At 41.0% G+C, this 14,935-nt stretch overlaps 1 pseudogene; it reads right to left on the bottom strand.

Moving 5' to 3' along the window:
* Positions 1-1,748: 1,748 nt before the first annotated feature.
* Positions 1,749-14,935, bottom strand: part of LOC133763037 (seipin-like) — a 28,422-nt pseudogene continuing 15,235 nt past the window's right edge.

Here is a 14,935-nt window from a genome sequence, read left to right as displayed (position 1 = left end):
TGTCTAAAATTACTAGTGATTAAATATATATATTTAAAAATCAAGTTAGGTAAACATATTTTAAAAGAAAGATTTATTTATTTATTTGTTTATTTCAAAGCCAGATCAACAGCGGGTGGAATACAGGGACAGAGACAATTCTTCATCTGCTGGTTCACTCTCCAAATGCCTGCAACAGCCAGAGCTGGGCCATGACAAAGTCAGGAGTTGTCATCCATTATCTCTCAGGATGGACAATAGCAGGAACCTGGATGGGAGGAAAAGGCAGAACTAAAACCCAGGCACTCTGCTGCCGAATATGGGCATAGCAAGTGGTGGCTTAATCTAATGGGCCACAAAGCCCGCTCTGGGCACTTTTGAAAAGTTAAATCACATTTGTAGGAGATTTTCTACTGTTTCCACTATCCTGTATTTGTTTTCACAGTAATCATCCAAATGAATACTTAAATAAAATAATACTAATAAAATGTTTGGCTAACTGATGATCTTAAATCAAGTAAAAAAAGAAGAGAAATGAAAACTGTTTAACAACTTTAAAAAAAGTTTCATAAAGCCAGGTGAGTAAGGAAAAATCTAGGCATTTTCTTTTCTGTGTTCTTGAACAAGTTGGGATTATTATTCCTTGTGATGAGGGAAAATAGGCCCACATGAAATTACAGGAATCTCAGGAAGGAGTTGTTAGAAAGGTCTTATATGACTGAAACACTATCAGACTTACAAGTGGTTCCATGTAAGTGAGGATTTTCTCTAGATTTTACTACCACTAAGTGTGTACAGTTCTGTGATTGGGTAATTATTTATAAGTGAGTAATTATTTATAAGGAGAACAAGATAGAGCAAGGCTAAAATTGTAATGGGTGAAAAGAGAGGAGTCACTCACTCATATTAGGATACAGAGATATTTGGTCAATTTCATGATTTGGGGAAACTGATGTTTTGTCTATTTTACCTCTAATTACAGACGTCTTGATAGATGATGATCAGCAAATGGCCTTGTCTGACGTTGATGTCCTGTGAAATCCTTTATGTCCAACCAGAGAAACTGAGCCTCAGTTGATAACACCAGACCAGCACACAGCAACATCAAGGTCAGTTTGTAGTACCAGGCCACCAGTTATGGCTGCCTTGGGCTGTCTTTTCCATTCTCAGTTCCTTATCTTCACTCTCAACTACCCTGATGACATAGTGAAAAAGAAGCAAGCAAAATCCCCTTTGTTCCTGCGACTATTCCTAGGCAACTCATCCACACCCACTGGCACCGTTTATTTCTGTTCTATAATGATGACTGTAACTCCAACCTTCAAGACTTGGTCTTTTTTGGTTGTAAGGAGGCTGCCTAATTCTTATCATCCACTTAAACTTAAATTGTCCAAAAAATCAACCTCTAAATCTTTACATCTGGCCCTTACCCCCTAAGCCATCCTGGAATCCCACCTTTTCTTCTGTGTCACATAACCAGGACCTGCTCACTTTACTTCCAAAACTTTGAAATCTATATGCTCATCTCCTTAGGAATCAGCTCAAAAATGATCGTTGATTCCCTGCAACTATTAGCTCCTATCTTTCCAGCACATGGTCTTTTATAGGTGTGCTTAACAAATTGCTTATGTTTTACCACTTATACTATGATCTCTTTGCCAATATCTTTTTTTATTGGGGGGGCACAAAATAGTTTATTGAGGGAAAAATATAGGGGAGAGGGCTCAGGTGGGAAAGTGCTGGAATGTGAGGAATCTGCCCGCTCCTCTTTAGGAACTGGAGCAGGTGGGGCGCTGTCGCAGAGAGCTCACAGAGGCCTCAGAGCTGCCCAGGGTCTCCCCAACAAGGGTAGAGGCAGGGGCAGGAGCAGGCAGGTTGACCTCAGTCAGCAGAGCTGCATCTTCCCAGGATCCTGAACCATCCCTGGCCTCGGGCTCTAGCTCCTCCTTTCCATTTAGGGGCTGTTGCTCTGCTATCTTTTCCCCAGGCCCCTGGCCTTCTGTCCCTGAGGGACCTTCAGGGTTCTCACTATCCTCTCTCACATCCAATTGCAGCGTTGACTCCTCCTGGCCTTTGGGCCCGGGCTGATGGGCAGAGATCCTTTGTTGGACTTCTTTTCGGGAATTGTCCCTTTTTCGAATATGAGTCTGCAAAGAGAAGATGTCCCCTGTCCCCAACCCACCCACTGCGTGTAGCTGAAGAGCACAATGAAGGTGAAGTTGCTGACAACACCTATGAAGGCACAGGTCATCAGGAAGTTGTGCAGCAAGTATCAGAGCCCAGTGAAGTGGGCATAGATGTGGAGGTAGTAGGCACCATACATCTGAAGGAGCCTGCTGTGGATCTCGATAACTGTGCCAGTGGTTGGCACATGCGAGTTCTCCCTATAGTCCCTGTATAGGTCCACCTCAAGCAGCTGCTTCTGCTCAGCAAAGCCAAACAGCAGGAAGCTAGAGAAGACTAGTGTGGCCAGCACCTGGAGCAGGTACGAGCAATAATGCAGGATCATGAGAGTGTGAAAGTGGAAAGTGGAGATGATTTGGCCACCGCTAGTGTAGCACAACATGGTGATCAGGAACATGCCCAAATCTGTCAGAACCTTTGGTCTGGTCTCAGCACACTTCTTTTCCCACAACTTCTCTGTTGCGGATTCATTCTGAGAGAAGTGCGGTGGGGGCAAGAGGTGTGGAGTTGAAGAACCAAAGTGACTCCATTTTTAAACAATAAAAAAAGCAGCATCCTTTTCCCATAGCAGACCTGGGTCCTTGTAAAAGCAGGCATTCAGGCATTCCAGAGATATCAAAACTTACCAGGGACAGCTAGCTCGGTAGACCAAGGACAGCACAGTAGAGATTGCTGAACAAAGTAACTCCCTGTGCTCAAAGCTTCCATGCTGTAAGCCCCCGCTGTAACTCCCTGTACCCAAAGCTTCCATGCTGTATGTAACTCTTTTCCTGCTGATGTAGCCTTTTTTTCTTTTAAAAACTCTCCCAAACAAAGACCGGGGCCTCACTCCTGCCTCCGCTGTGCCGGTTGGTTGGATGGGGTCCCTGTTGTGGCTTGCACTCCCGAATAAACATTGCTTTTGCAGTTCGGTGTGATCGACTCTCTGGGGGTCTCTGCAGGGATCTAATGATCTGGGCACAGCATATTTTTTGGTGCCCAACAGAGTCACAACACAGACACCAGGAGTCGGGTGAAAGCGGGCTAGAGGCAAGCAGCTCGCAGACTCATGTATTGCAGTTGGTGCAGCATCTTATATAGCTGAGGCAGCCAATCCGGTCAAGGGGTGGTTTATGCCCTAATCAATGCCTGTTGCTAGGCAGGCTCCTTTGCCAGGTGGGTTTCTAAGCCATTTCCTGAGTAACTGACGCTCCCTTGCCAGTGCCATCTTGGCACAGCCTTCTTATTCCACCACACCTCTCCTCTTTGGTCTGCTGTTTCTGTGGACATCTTGATGATGCTCCTTTGCTGCCCTTGGATCTGTCACTTGTGGCTAGATCACGCAGTGGTGATCTCAGCTGATCACCTGTAGCACATCACATTGTCTTGGATATAGGGAATGGAGGATCCCTGGAGCTACTGGAAGGGTAAAGCCATTTGATGAATAAAGTCTTCCAGAGCCTCAGACGACAGCTCCTGTGTTAGCATTCCTGGGGGAAAGGACCACCAGTCAATAGCTTTGCCATTCCCAGGGAACAGGGCAGGTCAAAGCAGATGGGAAATGGTCCAGCATTAAAGAACAGCGGGAGGGCATGAGAGCATCCACACAGTAAGACTTAAGTTACAGCCGATGTGGTGAGCCTGCCAAGGGCATTCACACACACGGGCCAGTGCAATCACTGTATTTTTTTTTTTTTTCATTTCAGTTTCCTCAGCATTTTACATAAAATGAATTTAACATAAAGGTTAAGACCACAGGCTTCAGATTACCCAGGCTAGGGTCTCATCTAGTTCTGCCGGTTCCTAGCTATGAGATCTTGGCCATGTCACACAGATACTCTTGGCCTCAATTTATCATCTGTAAAATAAGCTTATTAACAATGATACCTATTTTCTAGAGTTCTTCTGAGAATTAAATGATGCACAAGCATATCCTTGAAATAACGTCTAAAGCAAGTAAGACATCAATAGTCACGCTAGCTGTTATTATCACATGCCCACCACATAGTAGGGCTCAATAAATCTTTGTTGATTTAGATACTGAACTCTTAATTACTATGTATGAAAGGTTCTGTAATTTTAGGATAGAAGGACAGTATTTTGTGTCTTGATGTTGACATATCTAGTAAGTTTCCAGGCAACCTGTAGTCCATTACCGTGGCACTCCACTAAAAGCATTGTCAGTAGGTGTAGGGGTTTTGAAATCAGGTAGAACTGGGTTCAGATATGGGCTCAGATTCTTTGAGTAGGTTCCTTTAATTTGCTGATCCTTCTCTGCAAATGATAATTCATGGGGTTATTTTGAAAATTAAATGGGTTAATGTGTGTAAACTAACAATTAAGCCAATAATCAGATTGTACACATTTGCCAATTATTTTCCCTTAGTTTTTCTTCCCACTATGCAACCTTCTCAGCACCATAGTACAGGACTAGGAAGGTGACTACCCAACAACCCTCTGAAGAATGTCTTCGGAAGTCCCTGTGAGATGTGTCACAATGTTGAAATGGAACCTTGATCATAAATGAAATCTATCCAGTTAGAATCAATACGACTTATCATTGAAACCCATGGTATAAAATGGGATTGGATCAACTAGTCAGAATAGTTGGTGATAAGTAAATCATTATCTGGCACTGGTTAAGAGAATGGGGCAGGGTCAGGCTTTGGCAGTCAACTTTTTAAAGTGGGGAGGTCAACATACATTACAGCAACTGAACAAAGTTGTTGGACCACCCTGTGTTGGACCATTTGGAATCTGTAAGGTTTGGAGAGGCAGAGAAGGTCAGGGAAGTCTGTCTTAAAAAAACATTACAATGAAATTTTCAAGTTGACAGTTGGTTAAACTAATATTGGAACACTGCAAAGGCAATTGGAAGACACAAACTTAACACAGATATAGTAACTAGTGGGCGCAGCTACTTCCCAAGGACTGAGGGGAAAAGATGAGGTTGGGAACACCAAGAATAGTCAGAGTGAGTTGTTACTCTCCCAATCCTCAGAACAATACATTCAATTTCCCAGCACTAATCATGAAGTTTTCTGAGGTCCAAACCTATGCTGCTGTACTGCACTTTGTGATACAAAGAAATAAGACCCCACTGCCTTCAACTTTCTCAGCCATTTCCCTGTTAAGTTCTGTTAATAAGGGACACTAAAGAGAGATAATAAAACCAGAGCAGGCAGAGAGAAGGTACTTGCTCCAATCTGTTTTAAATTATCTTCTTATTAATAGCACCCCTGCAATGACTTTTCACCCGAAGTATTGGTAATTGGTACAAATTTTCAATTTTTTCCCATACTCCTGGATTCAACCTTATTATTCCCACTTAGACATATCAGCACTAGGCAGAGAACATCGTTCCTCAGAAGGGAGCCAGTTCTGTAAGATTTCTCCTCTGAAATTCTGGGATCTGGCTCCCCATTCTCTTCTCTGTGTTCTGCCATCTCTTGGAGGTAGCTGCTCCTTAACAATACTATATCTGTATAACCTCTAAGTATTCTTGTTGTCTTTCCAGTACTCAAATATTCATGCAACTGATTCTCTACTTGGAATCCTCTGTTTCTGGTTTTCTGGACAGATCCTGACTGACATATTTGCCTGTGCTCTCCTGATTTCTTTGGATTAGCAAATAAGAAATATGCACGTCTGGCTCTCTCTCAACTATTGTGCAAGTAACATGACTCAGACAATGATAGAATTTTGAAGAGAGTTATGTTCCTAGTAAAATCAGAGGAAAAGCATCATGAACTTCTTATTCATAATACCTGCCATGAGTGTCATTCTTTGTTCTCTGTCAACATTTCTTTGTATGCTGTATTGTCTAGGAAGATAGAGATCTCATGGTAGCATTTATCTTGGCACATAAGCCCTCACTAAGTATCTGTTTTTAAATCTAATAAATAGGTACTATACATGTTTTCACCACTTGTGAGAAAATGATGACAATTACTCATATCCAATACCCGATAATATGACTATTCGTAAAACCATATGCCTATAGTACAATTCTCTTTACGACTCATTATTAAAGAAGTCATGCAATTAATTGTTCCTTTGTGCTCAGAAAAATGTTTAACTTAAAATATGGCTTAATATATATGTTGTGATGGTTTTCTGGCTATCAGGGCAAAGCAGTAAGCCTTATGAATTCTCTAAAGACACACATTATTTAAAAATTTTGAACCAAGCACATAACCCATTACTTATATTTTCTCTTCACATGCTAGGTGGAAACCTGAGATCTAAATGGAGAATCACTACCTATTTTACACAAAAAACAGAATCCATTGGAAAGGCACCTAGATGGGGTTGAGTAAGAGATGTCTGGCAAGCACCTCCCTGCAGAGACACCAGTGTGAACAGCCATAGTACTCACACCAAGTCACCTTCACAAGGGCTACGGAAACCAAGTGAAAGACCACAGTGCCTTGTCTTGTTATAATCATAAAAGCCGCAATGAAGAAGGCAAGAAGGAAAGAATTACCTGCACAACTGCTCCCCCAGCTCCAAGGACCACAGCATGGAGAGGCACCCGTCTTGGGAGAGGGAGAGCAAATTCAATGTCGGGTTCACTGTGGACAACTTGCCAGCCAAGTATGCCCTGCTGTCCTTCTCCCTGCCCTTACTGCAGGCCCTTACCTGTAGGGTGAATATTTGGAACTTCAACAGCCAAGCAACTCCTGCTGTACCTTCTCCAACTTCTGGTAGAAAGTGAAGTACTACCTATAGGGAGAGACAAAGAAAGCGGGCTTTGAACTGCACCTAAGAGCTAACAGCTCAGTCTATTGCTCAAAGACCTCGCACTTGGTACAGCCCACAAGCCTCTAGCTCCCTAGCAAGTGCTCACAGAATAAGCCTCGAGAAAGGTAGAAAACTGAGCTCTGGGGCTTTGGTCTCATTTTGGCCTGTGGCACTGGTAGCCTCTGGTGAGTTTGGGAGAAACTCTTGAAATTTTGTGGGGACTTGTGTCTGTGAGCTCCCGGTGTGACCAACATGGGGACAGTCTAGGTAGACAGAGGATGAACTTTATCCCTCTGCACCAACCACAGGCAGACAGCAAGGAGCCAAGGGATGGTGTCTTGGGATTCAGTCCTGGGCTGGTAAAGTCCAGTGCTGGGAAGATTGTAATGATTTCCATACTAAGTAGAGTCTCTGGAATTGTACAAGTGTCAGATGGAAACAAGTGCCCTGGTGAGAGAGACTTGGGTATGTATCTTTACTGGCCTCTTGGAGGCCTGGTGTCCACCTCCAAGTTTGCACAGGGCCTGAGAACTATGAAACCCAAGTGTGACACATGTAGGCCTGCCTGAGTAGCTGAGTAGTTCTATTTTCTAAAACCTTATGTGGACAGCAAGGAATCAAAGGACAGTTTTGAGACTCAGTACTAAAATGATAAAGCCCAGCAATGAGCAGCTCCTAACACTCTCTGTCCCCAGGTTAGTGCCTTTAGACAGAGGCGCTGGCCTGTTCCAGTGCCCAGAGTTCCATTGCCCCCATTAAGCAGTCTTGTACCCCAACCCACATCGCAAGTGGCTGAGGTGTTACACTGGGCAGTGAGTTCACCTAAGCTATAGACAGGCACGGTGAGCTTTGGTTCCACCCCCAGGCTGTGCTGGTCTTGATGAGCTGAGAGCTCCAAATGTGACTAGTACCAGGAGAGTCGTAGACACAGCATCTGAGCAGAGGCTAAGAAGAGGCCTGCGGGACAGTCTATGCCTTTTTCAGTATGTCCTATGTTCATACTTTTAGACAAATTTGAATTTGGGAAGTATTATAAGACTGAATCAGTAAAACATACCAACAACAGATAAGGGCAAACTGTAATTTTGGGGTGCTATGTATTGCTGAAAGAGAAAAAGGATCCAAAGGCTCAGAGGAAATAAATAAACTGCTTAAAATTTCTAGAATAACAGCTGCAAATCAAGCTAGATTACTGTAACTAAACACTTTTATTCAGAGATGCCACAGTAAGAGGAAAGAAAATCATCATGTAATGGTATTGGGCTCAATCCAGTAAGAGGAAAACACTTGTAAATACATGAGCACCCATTTTTGAAGCATACAAATATATATTGCAAACATTAATAGAACTATATGGAGAGAAAAACTCCAGAGTACTTTACCACCCCACTTTTAGAAATAGAAAATCAGAGATAAATTTCTCTCTAGATCAATTGGACCAAAGACATCTATAAAGTTTTTTTATCCACAGCTGTAGAATACACATCTTCTCAACATTACCTGGAATATTTTATAAGATAAAACATATGGTAAGTTACAAAATAAGTCTCAACAAGTTCATAAGACTAGAAATCATACTAAGCATCTGAGCCTAAAACTAGAAAGTACACAAAAAACATTAAAATTAAAAAACAACTTACTGCTAAACAATCATTGGATCAATGAAAACAGAAAGATATTTAAAAATGTCTTTAAATGAATATAAATAGAAATACAACATACCAAAACTTATGGAACACAACAAAAACATTTTTTATTTATTTGAAAGGCAGAGTTACAGAGAGGAGGAGGAGGAAGAGGAGGAGGAGAGAGAGAGAGAGAGAGAGAGAGAGAGAGAGAGAGAGAGAGATCTTCTCTCTGCTCATTCATTCCCAAATGACCAAAAAAGCCAGCTAGTCCAGGCTGAAGCCAGGAGCCCAAAGCTTCTTCTGGGTCTCCCACATGGGTTCAGGGGCCTATGAACTTGGGCCATCTTCTGCTGTTTTTTAGGTGCATTAACAGGGAACTGGATTGGAAGTGGAGCGGCTGGGACTCAAATGGGTGCCCACATGGGATGCTGGCATCACAGGCAGAGGTTTAACTTGCTATACCACAATGCTCAGCCCACAAAGGCAGTTCCAAGAAAGTTTTTAGCAGTCAGTGCCTTCCTTAAAAATAATAATAATAATAATCTGGGGCCAGAGCCATGGTGCAGTAGGTTAATCCTCCACCTGCAGTGCCGGCATCCCATATGGGCACTGGTTCTGGTCAGAGTTACTTTTCTAGTCACAGTATCCTTTTACTTTCTTCTTCTTCTTCTTCTTCTTCTTCTTCTTCTTCTTCTTCTTCTTCTTCTTCTTCTTCTTCTTCTTCTTCTTTTTTTTTTTTTGACAGGCAGAGTGGATAGTGAGAGAAAGAGAGACAGAGAGAAAGGTCTTCCTTTTTGCCATTGGTTCACCCTCCAATGGCCGCTGCGGCCGGTGCATCTCGCTGATCTGCAGCCAGGAGCCAGGTGCTTCTCCTGGTCTCCCATGCGGGTGCAGGGCCCAAGGACTTGGGCCATCCTCCACTGCCTTCCCGGGCCATAGCAGAGAGCTGGCCTGGAAGAGAGGCAACCGGGACAGAATCCGGCGCCCCAACCGGGACTAGAACCCGGTGTGCCGGCGCCACAAGGTGGAGGATTAGCCTGTTAAGCCACGGCGCTGGCCAGTTGCTCTATTTCCAATCCAGCTCTCTGCTATGGCCTGGGAGAGCAGTGGAATATGGCCCAAGTCCTTGGGCCCCTGCACCTGTGTGGGAGACCCAGAAGAAGCTCCTGGCTCCTGGCTTCGGATAGGCGCAGTTCCGGCTGTTGCGGCCATTTGGGAAGTGAACCAACGGAAGGAAGACCTTTCTCTCTGTCTCTCCCTCTCACTGTCTGTAACTTACCTCTCAAATAAAATAAATACAATCTTAAAAAAAGTCTAAAACAGAAAAAGGATCTGAAATAAGTATCTTACCAGTCCCCTTTAAGAAATAGAAAAACAAGAACAAATCAAATGTCAAATTAATAGAAGGAAAGAAATAATGAAAGAGCACAAATAAATGATTTAGAAACTAAAAATAAATTTAAAAACCAATGAAATTAAGAGATGGTTAGATAAACAAACATGATAGACCTTTGGTAAGAACAACCAAGAAAAAAAAGAAGATTCAGATACATAAAATAACGATGAAAACTGAAGTGTCAAGATTAACACCACAGAAATCCAAATGATTATTGCAGATGACTATGAAAAATAAAATGGCATGGCGGGCCGGCGCTGCGGCTCACTAGGCTAATCCTCCGCCTTGTGGCGCCAGCACACAGGTTCTAGTCCCGGTCGGGGCGCCGGTTCTGTCCCGGCTGCCCCTCTTCCAGGCCAGCTCTCTGCTGCGGCCAGGGAGTGCAGTGGAGGATGGCCCAAGTGCTTGGGTCCTGCACCCCATGGGAGACCAGGATAGGTACCTGGCTCCTGCCATTGGATCAGCGCGGTGCGCCGGCCGCAGCACACCAGCTGCTGCGGCCATTGGAGGGTGAACCAACGGCAAAGGAAGACCTTTCTCTCTGTCTCTCTCTCTCACTGTACATTCTGCCTGTAAAAAAAAAAAAATATGGCAACGAATTTGACAACCAAGAAGAAATGAAAAAAATCCTGGACAGAGTTTCCCTAGCAAGACTGAATCATGAGAAAATAGAATACTTAGACAAGTAATGATTAGTGATATTGAATAAATAATTAAAAAAAACTCTCATCAAAGAAAAAAATCAATAACAGATGGTTTCACTGCAGAACTCTACCAAAAATTTAAAGCATTAACACCAATTATTTAAAAATTATTTTAAAAAACAAAAGCATGGAATTTTTCTAAATTTTATGAAGCAAGTATTACCTTGGTGCAAAAACCAGACAAAGACACAAAAACAACAACAAAAAGAAAACCTATAAGCCAATATCCTTGAAGAATATAGAGGTAATACTCTTCAAAAAAAAAAAGCTAGCAAACTAAATCCAATATCACATTGAAAGGTTTCTTCAACACTATCAATTGGAATTTATAACAGGATGCAAGGTTAATTCAACATATGCAAATCTATATTAAAATCAATAAATGTGATACATCAAATCAAAAGAATGAGGACCCAAAATCATGTAACTATCTATATAGATGCAGAAAATGCATTTGATAAAATTTTACATACCTTTATGGTAAAATTATAAACAAATTAGATATAGGAGGAACATATCTCAATCTAATGAAACCCATGTATAAAAAATGAAGTATCGACGGGCCGGCGCCGCGGCTCACTAGGCTAATCCTCTGCCTTGCGGCGTCGGCACACCGGGTTCTAGTCCCAGTCAGGGCACCGATCCTGTCCCAGTTGCCCCTCTTCCAGGCCAGCTCTCTGCTATGGCCCAGGAAGGCAGTGGAGGATGGCTCAAGTCCTTGGGCCCTGCACCCCATGGGAGACCAGGAAAAGCACCTGGCTCCTGCCATCGGATCCGCGCCATGCGCCGGCCGCAGCACACCTACCGCGGCTGCCATTGGAGGGTGAACCAATGGCAAAAGGAAGACCTTTCTCTCTGTCTCTCTCTCACGGTCCACTCTGCCTGTCAAAAATTAAAAAAAAAAAAGTATCATTACATTGAAAAGGGAAAAATTGAAGGTTTTTCTCTTTAAGATATGGGACAAGTAAAGGATGTAAATTTTAACACTTTTGTTCAACATAATACTGGAAGTTCTAACTAGAGCAATTAGGTAAGAGAAACACATAAAATACATCCAAATTGGAAAGGAGGAGTAAAATTGTCATTTGCATATGATATGCCTTCAAAGTCTCCACCAAAAATTTGTTAAGAGCTAGAAATATATTTATCAAAGTCGACAGGATGCAAAGTCAATGCACAAAAATCAGTAGCATCTTACATACCAATAGTGAATTATCTAAAAAAGAGATAAAGAAAGCAATCCCATTTCCAATTGCTACCAAAGAAAATAAACACCTGGAAATAAATTTAACCAATGTGGTGAAAGATCTGTGCATTGAAAATTATAAATTATTGATGAAAGAAATTAAAAAGAATACAAATAATTGGAATGATATCCCATGTTCGTGGATTGGAAGAATCAGTATTAAAATTTACATACTACCATAAGAGATGTACAGATTCAGTGCAATCCCTATTGAAATCTCAATGACATATCTCACAGAACTAAAAAAAAAAAATACAAAAATGTGGAACCACAGAAAACTCCAAATAGCCAAAGTAACTCATCAAGAAGAATAAATCAGGAGTCATTATGCTACCTGACTTTAAAGTATATCACAAAGCTACAGTAATTAAAATATATGGTACTGACATAAAAACAGATTCATAGACCAATGGAACAGAATAGAGAGACTAGAAGTAAATCCACACATCTGCAGTTAACTGATCTTTGATAAAGAGACTAAGAACATGTATTGGAAAAAGAGTAGTCTTTTTAAAAACAGTGCTGGGAAAACTGGATGTCCACGTGTGGAAGAATGAAACTCAACCCCTATCTCTCACTGAGTAAAAAAATCAATCCAAAATGAATTAAAGACCTAAATAAGAGACCCAAAAACTTTGAAACTATTAGAAGAAAATATAGGGAAACTTTTAGGATATTGGAATAGTCAAGAGTTTTCTAGATCAGACCCAACAGTAAAGGAAAATTTAAAACAAAAAAATAGTCAAATGTGATTTCATCAACCTGAAGAACTTACAACAAAGGAAATAATCAGCAGAGTGAAGAGACAACCTAAGAATGGGAGAAAACATTTGCAAACTATACATCTGACAAGAGGTTAATATCCAGAGCATATAAGGGAATCAAACAGCTCAAGGCAAACAGCAATAACAATGAACAAAACAAAAATCCAATTAAAAAAAATGGGCAATAGACCTAAAGAAAGACGTACAAATGGCCAACAGTTATGTGAAAAAAATTCTGAACAACAAATAGCAGACAAATACAAATCAAAAACAAAATAACACCTCACTCCAGTAAGATTGTTTATTATCAAAAAATTAGAAGATACGAAGTGTAGGCAAGGATGTGGAAAAGAAGGAACACTTGAACACTTTTGGTGGTAATATAAATAGTACAATCATTGTGAAAAACAGTATGGAATTTCTTTAAGAAGCTAAAACTGGATATCTCTCTATCACAGGACCCAGCAATCCCATTACTAGGTACAAATTCAAAGGAAATGAAACCCATATGCACTCCCATGTTCATTGCAACACTTTTTAGAGTAGCCAAACAATGGAAAAATCCTAAGTGTTTATTTACTGAAAAATGGTTTTAATAAATGTTGTACATATACACAATGGAATATTGCTCAGCCATAAAAATGGTGAAGTCTTGTCATTTGCAACATCGTAGATGAAACTGGAGGTCATTATGTTAAGTGAAATAAGCCAAGCATACAAAGACAAATATCACAAGTTGTCACTCATGTGGAGTCCAAAAACTAGGTGATCTCAGCTGAAGAAGGAAGTAGGGAGGGAGAGACAGATGAAAAGTTGATAGGTACAAGATTATAGCTAGATACAACTAGGAATGGTTTCTTTCAAACAATAGGTTAACTGTATTGTTAAAGTAATGCTTGTTTCTGAGGAATCTCCAGACTGACTTTCATAGTGGCTTAACCAGTTTGCATTCCCACCAACAGTGGGTTAGTGTCCCTTTTTCCCCACATCCTCTCCAGCATCTATTGTTGGTAGATTTCTGAATGTGAGCCATTCTAACCGGGGTGAGATGGAACCTCATTGTGGTTTTGATTTGCATTTCCCTGATTGCTAGTGATCTTGAACATTTTTTCATGTTCCTGTTGGCCACTTGGATTTCCTCTTTGGAAAAATGTCTATTGGGGTCCTTGGCCCATCTCTTAAGTGGGTTGTTTGTTTTGACATTGTGGAGTTTCTTGATTTCTTTGTAGATTCTGGTTATCAACCCTTTATCTGTTGCATAGTTTGCAAATATTTTTTCCAATTCTGTCAGTTGCCTCTTTACTTTCCTGATGTGTTTTTTGAAGTAAAGAAACTTCTCAATTTGATGCAATCCCAAATGTTAATTTTGGCTTTGACTGCCTGTGCTTCTGGGGTCTTTTCCAAGAAGTCTTTGCCAGTACCTATATCTTGCAGGGTTCTCCAATGCTCTCTAATAATTTGATGGTGTCGGGTCGTAGATTTAAGTCTTTAATCCATGTTGAGTGAATTTTTGTGTAAGGTGTAAGATCGGGGTCTTGCTTCATGCTTCTGCACGTGGAAATCAAATTTTCCCAGCACCATTTATTGAATAGACTGTCTTTACTCCAAGGATTGGTTTTAGATCCTTGATCAAATATAAGTTGGCTGTAGATGTTTGGATTGATTTCCGGTGTTTCTATTCTGTTCCATTGGTCTATCCATCTGTTTCTGTACCAGTACCATGCTGTTTTGATAACAACTGCCCTGTAGTATGTCCTGAAATCTGGTATTGTGATGCCACCGGCTTTGTTTTTGTTGTACAAGATTGCTTTAGCTATTCGAGGTCTCCTGTGTCTCCATATGGATTTCAGCATATTTTTTTTTTCCAGATCTTAGAAGAAGGTCTTCGGTATCTTGATTGGTAATGCATTGAATGTATGAATTGCTTTTGGGAGAATGGACATTTTGATGGTATTGATTCTTCCAATCCATGAGCATGGAAGATTTTTCCATTTTTTGGTATCCTCTTCTATTTCTTTCTTTAAGGTTTTGTAATTCTCATCGTAGAGATCTTTAACATCATTGGATAAGGTTTCTCTGTTAAAAAAAAACCCTTCAGTTTACATATGTTTATATATGTAAAAATTTTGAACAATTATTTGATTTTGTTAAGGAGACAAATTTACAATTGATTTTATGTTTTCCGCATGCGTTTTGGTCTAGTTTTACTGTTGAATATTTTTCTTTTCCCTTCTTTTCTTTTCTTTTCTTTTTTTTTTTTTACAGCAGAGTTAGTGAGAGAGAGAGAGAGAGACAGACAGAAAGTTCTTCCT

Source organism: Lepus europaeus, chromosome 1 (assembly GCF_033115175.1).
Source record: "Lepus europaeus isolate LE1 chromosome 1, mLepTim1.pri, whole genome shotgun sequence".
Taxonomy (NCBI): Eukaryota; Metazoa; Chordata; class Mammalia; order Lagomorpha; family Leporidae; genus Lepus; species Lepus europaeus.
This window is presented reverse-complemented; position numbering and strand designations above follow the sequence as displayed.